Raw genomic sequence first — 15,753 nt, forward strand, 5'->3', positions numbered from 1 at the left:
CCTGGGGCGCAGCATCTCTGCACCGAGCCCGGGGCCGGGCTGTGGTCTCTCCGGGAACACGGGGAGTGGAGACTGGCGCGCTGGCCGGCGCTGGCCGCTGGAGTCTGGCGAGCTCTCTCTCTCTGGCGAACTCTCTCTGGCAAACTCCCTCTGGCGAACTCCCCCGGACACATGTCGTGGGGGATCTAAATAGCCTAAGCTTAGGGCAGTGCCCCAAAGGCCATTAGAGATGCACAGGTATCTCATTGGCGCACAGGTCCTTAAGGATGGGGATATAGAATTATAATCAAGTCCATAGGGGGCAGGGTGGGGGAGGAGTTTAGCTGCAGCCTTTTCTGGTTACAGTGTTTCATCTGGGCCGGCAACTCTTTCAAACACCACTAAGCCAAATCCCACACCTTCTGACTTGTTTTTGAAATCCAGTATTGTTCTCATTGTTTTGTTTAGTTCCATTTTATTGTTTTGTTTTATTTTCTTTAAAATAAAAAAAATAATTGGTAAAAATAAATAAATAAAATAAAATGTAATCCTACGTGGAACCAGCAAAAACATTTTAAAAAATGGTATAGCTGCGTGTGGTGCTGAACATCTGTAATCCCAGCAGTTGAGAGGCTAAGGCAGGAGGATCGCTGCAGGATGGAGGCCGACCTGGTCTACAAAATGAGCTTAAGGCCAACCTGAACTGCACAGTGAGACCCTGTCTTTAAACAAAACAAAGCAAAGCAAAACAAAGAAATACTGTAAATGATTGATAAATACATGAAAAAATGTTCAACATCTTTAGCCATTAGAGGAATACACATCAAAACTATATTGAGATTCCATCTCATTCCAGTTGGAATAGCTATTATCAAAAATACAATAAATGCTTGCCAAAATGCAGGGGAAATAAACTCTCCTGTAAAGTTGGAAGGAATATAAAACAGTTCAGCCACTTTGGCTCAGTATAGAAAGCCCACAAAAATCTAAAAACAGAAATACCATTTGATTCAGCTACACCACCACTGGGTATGTTTCAGAAAGAATTACAGGCAGCATGTTATAGTCATTCATGCACACGCATGTTTATAACAGTGCAATTCAAACAGCTAAGCTCTAGAAACAGTCTAGATGCCTGTCAACTGATGAACAGACAAAGAAAATGTGGCTTATATATATGTGGAATATGAGGTCATAAGGAGAATAAAATCATGTCATTTGCTAGAAAATGGATGGACTTGGAGACCTCATGTTAAACAAAATGTCAGACTCAGAAACTTATATATTGTGTTTTTTCTTATATAAGAAACCTAAAATATAAATAAGTGAAGAATAAAATAGAGATAATAGAAACGAAGAGAGAAAGTTAAATGTGTGCTTACCCCAAAAGCAAGCAATTCTACACCATGGAAATACCCTCCCACAAAATGAAAACATATATTCATAAGGAGACTTGCGTACAACCTTCATAGCAGCTTTATTCCTAATCACTAAAAGCCAGATATGATCCAGGAATACACAGGAGAATAGAGAAATAATGTGTGGTATGATGGAATAGTACCCAGGAATAAAAGGAAAAGAATTCCTGATAAGTGCAATAATGGGAGTGAATTGCAGACACATAGAAAGAAGCCGGAGTGGATACCATATGTTGAAAACTTGAAAGGCGCTGAACTTTCACCCTACTTGCAAGCTAACCAGTTAGCCTACCACCTTTTTATGGATGCTGATTGAAGACATGGGACTCCCAGGGCAGAGACAAATGACTTTACTTTTCACAGCTATTAGCAGTGGCCAAAGGATCAGCATTTCTTGGGCTGCTTTCCAAGCACAGTTCCCATCAGGTGACCCGACATGGGTCCAGCAGCACCTGCACAGGCAGTGAGAGGGTCACTAAGCCGGTCGGCCTGGAACTTCTGTGGTGGGCAGTAAACATACCTGCTCTTTGTTCCCAAAGGGTTTGCATTCCAAAGCCGCCCACTATGCAAGCATCCTTGAAATAAGTTGGCAGCAAAGAAAGTCTGAGCCTCTGCTGGCAAGATACTCAAAAATGTGAGCAATCCACAGAGAACTGCGTTCCAGGGCCATGTAATTCCACTTCCGTGAAATTCCGGAGTGCTGAGGCATTTATACAGAAGAAAATTAAAACAGTGCTTTCCTCTAGTTTGACTGGGTGGAGAGGGTCACTGCAGGGACCTTTCTGACAGTGCTCTGCTTATATACCAAACTACACGAGTTTGCATATTTGTCAAAATTCAGTGAAGGTACATTTAAAACTTGTGCATTTCATTTTTAGAAAATTTTACATCAAAAGAAAAAAATTGTCAACCATATTGAACTATAGCTAATATTATGCATGTCAAAGTCTTTAGAGAAAAAGCACATATTGCCTGCAATTTATTTTGAAAAGCACTAAAAGTGCTTTAGTAGAGTGATAAAGAGATGAATAGACGTGTAGCTGTGCAGAGGAAGTGTAGTAACATGCGAATGGCAGACTCCAGATGGCGTGCATACCTGTGTGCTGCGAACAGTCTCGACTTTACTGTTGAAGTAAGCAGTAAATGAAAGGCTAAGAACAAAACACTGGTGAATATCAGACGGCAGTCTTAAGGAAATGATAAAAGTTAGAGAACTGACTACATAATGATTTTTAAAACATATTTTCCAGTGTGCCATTTTCCCTTTTGTTTGTGCAGATATATGTCCCAGGGGGTACATTCTGTGATGTGAGTGATGTTTAAAAATCGTTATGTAGTCAACTTCATAATTTTAAAGTGGATGGGTCTGCCGGGCTGCCTGGGCACCCATTTTTCTTCTATATCCCTTCCTTGGTGAGAGACCCCCTCACTGTGTCTCCCCATGTCTTCCCCTTTCCATTAGAAAGGTAGAGATTCAAGTCCGGCATTTTCCTGCTGACTTAAAACTCAGCAGGATTTAAAACTGCAGAAGGTCAAGTGCAGTCGGGTGTGACCTCACAGAAGGTCTGCCTGATCATCAGGCATCCTGGTGACATGGAGGGACCTCCAAAGAGCATCAGTTAGAAATGAACAATTACATTAAATCTCTTTTTTTAAAAATCTCATTGGTGATGACACTAGGTGACTTTCCCCAAGTAGCGCAATTACTGTGTTTTACAGTAATAGAATCCTTTTACTATTCCTTATTTTATTTGGCATGAATCTTTCCAGAGCAACCATATACCTTCTTTTTTTTTTTTCCACAAAGAATTGAATCCAGGACCTCTATCTTGAGCTACACCCCCAGCGTCCCCTGTACTTTTTTTTTATACAAGGTCTCACTGAGTCACAAAGTTGTCCATGTTGGCGTACACTCAGGATTCTCCTGTCTTAGCTTCTCAGAGTGCTGGGACACAGGCCTATGCAACCAGATTCAGCTAATGGCAGCATATACTGACCACATCGCACCTTAATTCTTCAAGGTCATCACAAATTCCACGTGGTATTTAAGGGTATAACAATGTATCAAAATACATTCAAAGCCATAAGACATCCTCTGGTTCTTTACCCCAAATGAACAACCCCTGAATTCACTGTTTTTGAATTATTTGCTTGTTAGAGACTTTTTAAAAATTTCTCTGAAGAGCAGTCAGGTGGCCTCTCCCTGCTGCATTCTGTTGGGTCCATTGGAAGTTCTCATCCTGCAATGTTCCTGGTCCTTGTGTTTGGAAATCAGAGGACCGCATTTACTCAAATTTCATGAAAACCAAGAGTTAACAAGCTGTGAGAATAGGTGTGAGTATATTTTGAAGCAAAGCATGTGACCTTTAGTTATAAGGCATCTAGGTCTGTCACCCAAAGACCATTCATGGTTATCTTTGGGTCCTTGGGTGGATAAGGGAACAAGTAGCAATGCTCCCAGATAGAGCTGAGATATGGAGAGGAAGCATTAAGTCTCATATCACTGGGTCATTATTTCAATAAAAATCCTTCAACAGTCAAAACTATTTTGTTCATCTGTGAAAACATCTTAATATCACCCAGGAGTCCGTCACTTATTTGCCTGGTTCATCTCTGGAAATTAATTCCAAAAGTTATTTATATTACAGGGCTGTCCTGTGAGTCACACTTTAAAGGATACTATTTCCAGCTTGAGCTCAGGTGTTCAGGGCAGGATCCTGGGGTTTGCAAAGAAGAAAATCAAATTAGTACAGCTGGGCTGATTACCAAAAGCCATTAGAAGCCTTCGGTTCCCTTTCTAACAGCTCCCTCCTCTCCTGCATCTTCCTGCCCCAGAACCGCGGTGTTCCGCAGGACAGCCTGCTTTGGTTTTTGTTTTTCTGAATTGCTTTTGGCACAGGTGCAGGCGAGGGAGCATGCAGTTAGAAGCTCATCCAGGATCAGTTATGAGATGACATGGATGTTGGCTCCAAAACTCAGGAGGGCTCCATCTGGCAGATTGTCCCTCTTGCCTCTTGTCAAGGATATTCACTTATTCTTTGGGGGTTTTATTTGCCTCCTGCCAGTATTAAAATGGAGACCACAAGATAATGAAAAACGATCACTGATGTCTTTCTGGATTATATTTTCAGATTTATTACAATTATTTTCTGTCTAGGCTTGCTATAACTGCCTTCCAATGTAGTCAGAAATGCTAACACCATCAACTCCTCGCTCCCTGAACCGCAACCCAGTCATCCTTTCCTGCCACTCCACTTTCTATTCCTCTGGAGTCTGTCTCACTGTTTTTTAGTGAGCCCACAGGCTTACTTAGGTCCACATCGTTACCTACCTCGGCAGCTCGAGGAGCTCCCAGCTGAGCACTGAGTCACCCTGACTGCTCAATGCTTTTAGGAGTGGTGCAGCTATTTTAAGAGAACACCAATGACAAACAGCAGTAAGAACAAAAACCCTTCCTCCCCCATCTCACTCTCATCTTAGAAACCTTTTTCCATAACATCAACAGAGGAACTTTCTGAAAATAAAAGCCTAGTATATAATTTATTTGCCTAAGATCTTTCCAGTGGCTATCTACTGCTTTAAAGATGCAGTTTCAATTTCCTACTGATACAGGGAAATGAAACGCCTGACCTACCATGTGTCTGGGACGAGCTTGTGTTCTCTAGAATCAAGCAATGAATTTTAGGAACAACCGAGGTTAAGAGCAGAATGTATTTACTGAGATAAAGGAAGCTTCTGTCTGAAGAGAGACAGAAGGGGTCCTGAGCGGGTTGCCAAGAACTCTGTCTTTTCTAGGGCTTTTATAGAGTAAAGCCATGGATTCAACTTGGAGGAAGACTGGGGACTCACAAGGCAGGTGGGCATAAAGTGGGACAGAACTATGGCTAGCCAATAAGATCAATAGTTAGGTAAAACTGATTACATTAGAAACAAATGGGAAAGCAAGCCACTTCGGAAGCCGGCATCGTTACAGAGCTGTGACTCTTTCCTAGGGGGATGGAAACTATTTGGGGTATTAATCCTCAGGATATGGATGTATTGTTTGGTCTTTGGTCTTGAGGCCTGGCCCACAGCAGGAGGCACCAGTCTCCCCCACAGTTGCCATCTATCTGCACTGGCTCCATGGAGGACCTAGCCCAGTTGCACTGCCTATAGTACTTCTGACTAACTCAGCAGCCTACAGCACTACCATGCTGACCACATCATCCCTACCCACACTAGGTAATGTTTTTCTTTTCAGACAAACATTGTTCTCTCCCGCCTGTAAATCTTTGCACACTCCATTTTCTCCTTCCCCGTCTCTGTTCCTAAAGTCCTCCTCTACTCTAACTCTTCATTCTAAAACCACGTATTACTGCCTGGCCTTCCCAGCAAGCTTTGGAATGAGTTAGCTGACCCTGACACTGCATATCACTGGGCTGAGTTATTCATTTGGCAGTAACTTCCCACCATCTCCTGGGTGGCATGTGTTAGGGACAGAGTCAGTTAACAAAGATAACACCCAGGCTCCCATGGAATTCACATTCAAATGAGGAGAGTAAATGAGCAGTCTCTGTAGTGACACAGAAACAGAAATCCAAGTTGGGTAAACCAAAGAGTGATTTGGAGTTGTGAAACTGGAGACAAATTAGTTCATTTTGCACTTTTGCATCCTCTAAACTATGACCTAGAAAAGAGCAATGACATCTTACTTATTGATACAAAAGAGCGCACAGCAGTGTCTGGCAAGTAGTGAGTAATTAATAAGCGTTGGCTGAAAGAAGGAAGGAAGGAAATATAAAGATGAAATCTCATGCTCAGCTTCTGCCACACCAGCTGTTCAGTAACAACCAAGTGAAGGCAGAAACCAAAATGCCAAAGTCAGCACATCAGAGACTTGTACAGTGGTGGACTAATACTTAATATCTTTTTGTATATTGAAGGTCAAAGGGAATTGCCATGCACAGCTAAGTGCAGGAGCTCAGAAATGTAAAGGATTTTTAAAATGTTGCTGAGTAAGATTCACAACTCTTATGAGGGCTTATCAAATCAAGGATGTGCTTTGTAGGAAAATTAAGAACACAGATACTGATTATAATATTACAGTGTATGTAAATCAACAGGAAAACTAAGCATTCTATGGCTATGAAAAGGTAATATTAATTACCTGAAGCCGAAAAGCTTCCCCTTGCAATGTAAAGGCTGATCAACCAGCCTGTCCTGTGCTAAAGTCATCTGTTTCTCATGTTATTTGTGCTCAAATCTCCATTTTCAGGTGGAACAGTGTTCTGGGGGCTCTGAAATGTAGACAGAGTTGACTGAGACAGAAGCTCCCAGAAAGACCTTTTGCCTATGAAGCTACATTACACAGATTTTGGTCCTTACCTACTTGAATATCCTAAACATGACAAACATAAGAAAATACTATGTGTTTCATTATCAAAAAAAAGCACTATTTCATTAATGGTTTTTCCCCTAACAGTTTATGAGAGCTAGTTCTGACTCTCCAAGAGCAACCCTTTCAAAGGAAGTATCAGTGTAGAAGAGCCTATAGGCCTTTCTTCTTCCATTTCCTGCTGGATTCACCCAATGCAGTGGGCATTACGGCCAGGCTTATGTCAGAGCAGCATTAGCGAATAGCATCGTATCATTTGGGTCCTGACACTTTCTGTGACACTCAGTGCCCACTCAGCAGTGTTGGTTACAGTTCCTGTCAGCCGCTGAGCATGGCCTGGGCACAGATCCCTCGTTAAGAACTTTAAATCTGGTAGATTTATGATGTTGAACCCAGAGTCAAACCTTAGAAGTAAAAGAATTTCACCCAGTTCAACTGCTTCATTGTTAAAATTCCCTTTTTAAAGCTGCAAAATACAACATCTATTTGGAAAACTGAAAAGATTAAGGATGTAAGTGCAATCACATACTGTGTAACAAAGTGAACTACACGTCTCCACTTCCTAGGCCAAGAAGGAACTCTGGGAGCACTGAGATGCTCCTTCACCACACCGCCTGCAAAAACCCATCTTCAGCCTTCATGTGCAGCTACGTCCTTGTTTTTCTTCATAATTCAGCTTCTAACACCTGCACCCTAACCTCTACTTACTGTTTTTGGAACTTTGTATAAATGGGATCAAGAGGATTCTTTGAACGTTTTGTTTTCTTCATGCTCCATGTTTGTGAGATTCATGTAACCATTCTGCATAGCTCTACTTTATTTTCATTGCAGAATAGTATTCCATTACAGGATTGTGCCACAGATTATTGTCCATGCTAGTAAATAATGATGGGATTTTGCCAAGTATATCCAGGACCTACCTAGCATTTTATAAAGAATTGATATCTTTACACTATTGAGATTTGCAATCAATGAACATAGTATATTTCTCTACTTATTCTTGATTTCTTTTAGTATTTCATAGTTTTCTGTATGGAAATTATACACAGAATTTCTGACATTTATTCTTAAGATATCTGACTTTTTGATGCTTTTGTAGATGACATTTTAATTATTTCCATCTTTTAATCATTGCTAATATACAGAATTGTAATTATGTAATTGTACATTTACAATCTAGCAGCCTTGATGAGCTCTCATGTTAGTTTAAAATTTCTCTGTGGATTCTTTTGTGTTTTCCAGAAACAAAATGATGCCATTTAGAAATAATGACAATGTCATTTTTTTCCCTTTCAAATCTTACATCTTTTTTGTATTTTGGATCTTAAATGTCTCCGCAGGTCTATGTGATGAAGACTTGGTCCCAGTCTGTGGTCTAGTGGGAAGCAGGGAGTCTCTGAGACCCGGGGTGGTCAGATCACTAGTGGCAGCCCCTGTGGAGGGGACAGTGGGGCCCATCCTGCATGGCCATTTTGTATTCTGGCCATGAGGTGAGTGCTCCCAGTGTGATGTGCTACTCCACGCAGAGCAACAAGGCCAAGCCTTGTGAACTGAAACCCCCAAACTGAGCTGGAGTAAGCTTGTCTCCTAAGCTGATTGTCTTGGTGCTGCTACCATGGTGGGAAGCTGACCAACATGAGCTTCCGCCTTTTGGTTTCCTCACCCCATTAGGTAGGAGGACTTCTAGTACCGTGTGAGCAGAAGGGGGAATGGAAACACCTTTGCCTATTCTCTATGTCAGAGTAAAGAGAAAGCTTTCAATATTCACTGTTACTAGGATACTTGCTGTGGGTGTCTTTGTGCATACTACATAATATACAATGAGCCTTTCTTTCTTGTTGTTATTTTTTTAGAAAATTATGACTAGGTATTAAATTTTACCTGATAAACTAAATTCGTAGCCAAAAGACTTCTCTTAGTACTTCCATACTTCAAAAATATAAAAGTAGACAATTTTACTGAGAAGTTTTCAAGATCGTTATAAAACAGGTACTCCTTGTCTTATACAAGGTGTTTAGGAAACTAGACAAAAAAATAAAAAGACGCTCGCTGGCAGTGCTGAGTCAGGACAGTTCGGCTTCTGGTTCTTCCAGCTTTAGGGTGGTGTGGAGTTGACATGTGTTTAGTAGAAATTGTATTTCACATGTTGAATCTTCACCCTGTCCCGCGCTGTGATAAGCAGTTTGGTCCTGTCTCTTGTGAGCTGGGCAGCAGTGTGACCGGCAATCATGAGAGGAAACACTGATGTTACCATGGATGGTGTCATTAAGCCACAGTGCAGGAAGGTTAGACGTTTCCACCCAGTGATGCCTCCAGTTTATGCTCAATTACTGGGACTAACACCATGGGAGGTGGAGGAGCTTCTGTGTTTTCTGAGTCTCGTGTAAACCAGGATACCAAAGCCAATCAGAGATTGCAAGAGAAAATAAGAATATATCTCGTCATCATTTTTAAACATGTGCGCAAAATATCTTTTTAAAGAATTATAAAAATTATAGGCAATAATAAAGATCTCAATTGATGTAGAAAACATTCATAACAATTCACCTTTCATTTATAATAATCTCTAAAAACTCTTAATAAAGAAAGAACAAGATCAATTTCCTCAATCTCTTAAGGGTTTGCATCAAAGATTAACATCATCAGCTTACTGGTAAAACTTTAGAAACGTTCCCTTTAGAATTACAAAGAGTATTTATTTTACCCCCCAGTGCTATATGTTGGTCCAATTTAATGAAATAAAACAATGAAAAGAAATGGGAATAAGTATGGAAAAGAACAAACAAAATGTCCTCATTTGTGAGTACCATAGACTGTACCACAACTTCTACATACAAATAAAGTAAATGAGAATTCAGCAAAATTTTAGTTATAAGATTAAAGTATAAAAATGGTACCAAATTAAATTTCCTTATGTAGTCAGCGGTACAATTCACTGTCCAACGGAAAACTACTCAGCAATGCAGAACAATAACATCAGCATCAGCATGGGTGGGTGTGAGTGCATGAGGCTGACTGACGGAGGCCGGGCTCGAAAGAAGTCCCTTCTCTCTGCTGGGTGACACTGTGTGGGGCTGGTACCCAGTTCCTCAAGTGACTGGCAGATTTCACCACTGAACTCACCTAGACCTAGGCAGTTTAAAAGTTTTAATCTGTATGTGATGACCATGTTTTTTATTTTTCTGTGAGCTTTGGTAGTTTATGTCTTTCCAGGAATTTGTATATTTAATTTACATTTTCAAATTTGTTGGCACAAACTTGCCTATCGTATTATCATTTGTTTAGTATCTTATGGGCCTATAGTGTTACTGATCCCTTTTTCCTCTCTTCCCCTCCCCGTCCTGCCCATGTTCTTCCCCACCCCCTCTTCCTTCTCCTCCTTCTGCATTAGTCTGCTGATATGTTTAGCAGTTTCCTGAGCTTTTCAAAGAACCGGTTTTTTGTTTCATCAATTTCCTCTCTTGTTTATGGTTTTAACTTTATTTCTTGCATTTATTATGTTTCTTCTGCTTAATTTGTGTGATTCAAAAATGTTTTTAAGATAGAAACTTAGATTATTCATTTAAGACATTTACAATATTTTTTTATTTAAAAGGAAAAAGAGAAAAAATAGAACAAAGCAAAACAGTGTAAGGGTACAAGTAATACAGAACTACAAAAGAAAAAAAACAATAAGATATCACCAATTAATAGATTACACACTATCATCTTTGATCTAATATAAATATTTTGTGATGTAAAATGCTCTGAAAGAATGTTTTAAATTTATCTCACAAATGTGGAAGTATTCTTATTTCCATTCCTTATAAAACACCTCAAATTTCCCGTATGACTTCCTCTTTAATTACTTAGAGGTATATTATTTAATCCCAAATATTTTAGGATTTTTCACATGTCTATTACTTGTCTTAAATTTAATTCATGTATGAAGAAAAAACATAGTATAATTTCAACTTTTAAAAATTTCTTAAGGTTTAGTTAATGGCCCAGAATATAGTCATTGTATAAATATTTAGAGAATTCATATAAACAAAAGCAACATTTAAAACATCTGTTGCCCAGAAATAATTAACTGTTGGACTTGTATTTTCAGTTCTTTTTACTCTACTGTTATGTCAACATACAACTATGTCAATATATGTGTTTACACACAGACTTATTCACAGATGGAGAACTGCTGTTTATACAGAAGCCGTGCGGTCTGCTTTATGTCTGCAAAGCTGGACAAACCAGGGGCTGGGACAGGAGTCCTGCAGCCACCTGCTCAGGTCCAAATCCAGTATTGCTATTTACCAGCTACCTCATCTTGGGTGAGGGTCTCAAACTATTTTTACATCAGTTCTTTACACGTAAAATGGGATGGCAATAATCATACCAATCCCCTCGAGGTTGTTATGAGAACTACTTGAGTTAACATAAACTACTTAGAACAGCATGTGACATTTGTTGGCATTATGCAAGGGCCTGCTTTTTCTATTGCTTTCCTCTGTCATAGTTGTAGGATATGGATACACTATGATTTATTAGTTCATATCCTAGGCATGAACATTAGATTATTTTCAATATTTCCTATTACAAACCCATTGTGATAAGAGGGCACATTATGATAATATTCTTCCTTCAGATGTATTCATAGAAGTGCAGTGGATGTTGGAGAGGATGGGCATAGTTTTGAAATTCTTAATGCTTCTCCAAGCCCCCAGGCTTTCATAAAAAATTTTCCTAGTAGATGTTTACAGTACATGATCTTTACATTCATTGCAGGCAGTTGGGACGCATGTTAACCTTGATTCTTCTTATTCCCGTCCCCCATCACTCCTGCTTCTCTCCTCCCCCTCCATTACCATTTTTTTTTACACTCAGGTTTGTGACATATAATGATTATTTTCACTCTGGGTAGTTGGTGCATGTACATGACACATCTTAATTTTTTACATTCCTTTCTGAGCCTCCTCTCTCCACTCTCCATCTCTCCATCTCCATCCGTTTGCTGGAGGTCTGTCTCCATATGTCCTTCAATAGACATTTTATTTTTCTCTTTACTGTATTCGTATCTTGGATTCCTCACACGAGAGGCGCCATCTGTATTTAAGAATGTGTGTCTAATCTGTTCACTTAACATTATGTTTTCAAGTTGCATCCATTTTCCTACAAATGACCAAACTATTATTTCATTTCCTGATGATGGCCATTTTTTCTGGAGTAAGAAACTGGTGTTTTAATTTGCATTTCTCTAATGCCAGAGATGTTGGACATTTTTCTACATATTTATTGGCCATTTGTATCTTTTCTGAGATTTGTCTATCCATTTCAGTTTCCCATTTTTTGATTGTGTCCTGGGAGGGGGCTTTAATTTTTTGAGTTCTGTATATATTCTAGATACTAGCTTCTTTCTGAGATGCAGCTGGAAACATTTTTCCCCCATTCTGTAGGTTGTCTGTCACTCTGCTGGTGCAGAAGCTTTTAATTTGGTGTAATAACACTTGTTGACTCTTGTTGTTATTTCTATGCTTATGATTTTAAATGTCCACTTATTGTATCTTCCAGCTTGTTAAGATTTGTTTTGACAAGCACAGTCGGGTACATGCCAGGAAGCCAGCGTGACAAGTTCATCCTGGAGACCAAGTGGCACACGTCTTCCCCTCCGGAGCCAGGAAGCAATGCTTGATGTGAGGACCAGAGCTTCTCCAGGAGAACCAACAGCTCAGACAGCAACTCGTAGGAGAACCCACAGTGCCTCAATGCCTCAATTGCAACAATGCATTAATGCCTTCTTTCTCCTTCTCCACCTCTCTCTATGCTGGCACCTTTCCTCAGGTGGAGCATCTATGCTCAGCTGGTGGAATCCAGCTGACCTTAAGTTGACCACCAGATCTTAATCCATAACACCCTCTCTATAACTACGTAGGTGTTTACTTGATTTTTAAGTTCAACGGAATTTGTTTCATGAAGTTAGGTACCCCACTGTTCAGTGCATACATATTTACAATTGTTATGTCTTCCTATTGGATCATTCCTTTACCTAATATGCAGTGACTTTTTCCTGCCTCTTCTGATCCATTTTAGCTTGAAATGTACTTTGAGAATAAGATTGCTACCCCTGCTTGCTTTCAGGGTCCTGCCTGAAATATTGTTTTTCCTTCCCTTGATTTTTGTTCTATGAATTGGTTTTTGGATTAGATGGATTTCTTGAATGCAACAGACTGATGACTTCTGTTATTTAATTCAGTCTGCCAATCTGTGCCTTTTAATTGGAACATTGAGGCCATTTACTAAAAGGCCTCATTGAGCATTATTACTAAAGATATTGATTTATTTCCATTACTGTTTTCTTTTTCCCTTGATGACTATTACTTTTCCCTTTTGGTTTAACTACAGTAAGTACCCAACCTTCAAACAGGTTCTGTTCTGGGAGAACTTTTATAAGTGGGATTCAGTTGTAAGTCTAACAAAGTGAGTCTTATAAACCTCTGACATAAACATACAAACACACTGGCTTTCCTCTTGCTTCCAGATCTTCTGGACTCTGAGTGACATGGCGCCACTGTATACTATCATAGCACACAGTGAGCACAACTGCGGCAGCGTCTGGCAGACACACGAGCTACTTCCATGATTTGTTCCCATCTACAAATGTTTGTAAGATTGTTTGTATCTGTGAAAGTTTACAACTCGAATATTTATAAGTCGTGGACTTATTTTACTGCTTTACTTGGTGTATTCATTCCATTGGATTCTTTATTTAATTTTGCTTGCTTCATTGTCTCTATCTAGGATATTCTTGAGTAATTTTTGGAACGCTGGTTTGGTGCTTATGTACGTTTTTAAGACATTTTTTGTTGTGGAATGTCCTTATTTTTTCATCAGTTTTGAACACTAGTTTTATAGAGTGTATTAGTCTTAGTTGGAAGTTGTTTATTTTTAGGGTTTGAAATACTTTGTTTCAAACTCTCCTGGCTTTTAAAGTTTGTGTTAAGAATTCTGCTCTAATCCTGATGGGTTTCCCTTTACACATTTTTGTTTGTTTATTTGTTTGACAGGTGTTAAGATTCTGTTCGACACTGGGATGTTGGTGAGGATGTGTCATGAGTAGCTTCCTTTTCCTTTGTAGTTCCTGGTGTTCCACAAGCCTCAGTTTGCTGTATGTTGAAATCTTTCCTCAGATTTGGAAAGCTTTATTTTGATTTCTATAAACAGATTTTTAAAAAATTATATGCATGCTGTTGTGTTTGTCGTCTGTCTTCTAATATATCTGTAACTCCAATTAGTCTTAGGTTAGTTTTCTTAGCATCATCTCGTACTCATTGGATGAATTTTCTTGTTCTCATCATTTTTAAGGTTTCTCTGAGTAATTTGTTGTGATACACCATTTTGTCCTCAGAGTCAGAAATCCTGTCTTCTCACTGATCATGGTTGCAGTTTATGAATCTATACAATATATGTCTGGTATCTTTATCTGACACCTTTTTGTGGAGTATGTATTTTTGATAAATTTGTCATCCACGTTTTGAACTTCTTTGCTCAGCTCTTCTAATATTTTGTATCTTTTTCCCATATTCACATCAGTCAGGTTGTACGTTAGTACCATTATCACTTTAAAAATTTTACTTTAAAGAGAACAAAAGAAAAGAGGACAGAACAGAACAGATCAGAACAGAACAATGTAAGCAGCACAGCATTCATAACAAGACAACCGGAAATTAACAGTAGCTAACATAATATCTCCTTCTTTGAAATAGTTGAGTATACCTTCACATACAATAATATTAAACATAACAAAATAGTATAAAATCATTCAAGAGTATGAAAGTATTACAGGGCATTCAGAACCAAATAACAGAAAATGAACAATGTCTACTATAATATCTCATTTTCCATAATAAATTTGTTTATACTATCACATATATTAAAATCCAATAAGACACAACACAATAGAACCAATGGAAATACAAGAACAAAAGCATTGTAGGACTTCAAAGCAAGATGATATTAAATCAGCAATGGCTGTCATAGTGTCTTTTTTTCTTCAAAATAACTGTTCATACCATCACAGATAATAACAAACAAAATAGAATAAAACCATTCCAATTAATGAATAAAAGCATTATAAGGCTTCAAAGCAATGTAATGGGGAATCATGATTACCATAAACCCTTGTGTACTCTTATCATTTCTTATACTAGGGAGATTATATGGCATTTATACATGTGAGTTTGATTTATTTCACTTATGAGTATGGTCTCAAGTTGCATTCATTTATTTAAAAATATCTCAATGTGATCATTCTTTATAGCTGAGTAGTACTCCATTGTATAAAAATACCACAACTTTTTTATCCATTCCTCAGTTGATGGGCACTTAGGTTGTTTCTGGCTATTGCAAAATTGTGCTGCTATAAACATAGGTGCACATATATCACTGTGGTATGATGTTTTGAGTCCTTCTGGGAATATGCCTTGAAATGGAATAGCTGGATTAAATGGGACTTCCAATCCCAGGTTTTTGAGGAATTTCCAGACTGACCTCCACAGTGGTTGCACCAGTCTACACTCCCACCAACAGTGCAGGAGAGTTCCTTTTTCCCCACAGCCTCTCCAGCATTTGTTGTTGGTAGTTTTCTTGATCCTGGCCCTTCTTTCTGGAGTGAGATGGAATCTCAGTGTGGTTTTAATTTGCATTTCTCTAATGACTAAGGAGCATGAACATTTTTTCATGTATTTATTTCCATTTGTATCTCTTCATCTGAGAACTGTGTATTCATCTCGGATGCCCATTTTTGGAGTGGGTCTTTGAATTTCAGGCTTTTACTTTTCTGACTTTTTAAAATTCTTTATATGTTCTGGATAGAAGTCCTTTGTCTGAGGGACAGTTCACTAAGATATTTCCCAGTTTGTGAGTTTTCTTTTCACTATGCTGGAGATTTCTTTTGACATACAAAAACTGTTTAAGAAGATGTGATCTCAGTTATTGATTCTGGGAAGT

The 15,753-nt window shown here is 38.9% G+C and overlaps 1 protein-coding gene across 3 annotated transcripts in view; it reads right to left on the reverse strand.

Moving 5' to 3' along the window:
- Slc35f4 (solute carrier family 35 member F4) overlaps positions 1 to 15,753 on the reverse strand; it is a 320,519-nt gene that overhangs the window by 99,238 nt on the left and 205,528 nt on the right. The gene's annotated exons all lie outside the window — the stretch shown is intronic.

Source organism: Cavia porcellus, unplaced genomic scaffold, assembly GCF_034190915.1.
Source record: "Cavia porcellus strain 051 isolate PalLab524CR breed Dunkin Hartley unplaced genomic scaffold, mCavPor4.1 scaffold_31, whole genome shotgun sequence".
In the NCBI taxonomy this organism is placed as follows: Eukaryota; Metazoa; Chordata; class Mammalia; order Rodentia; family Caviidae; genus Cavia; species Cavia porcellus.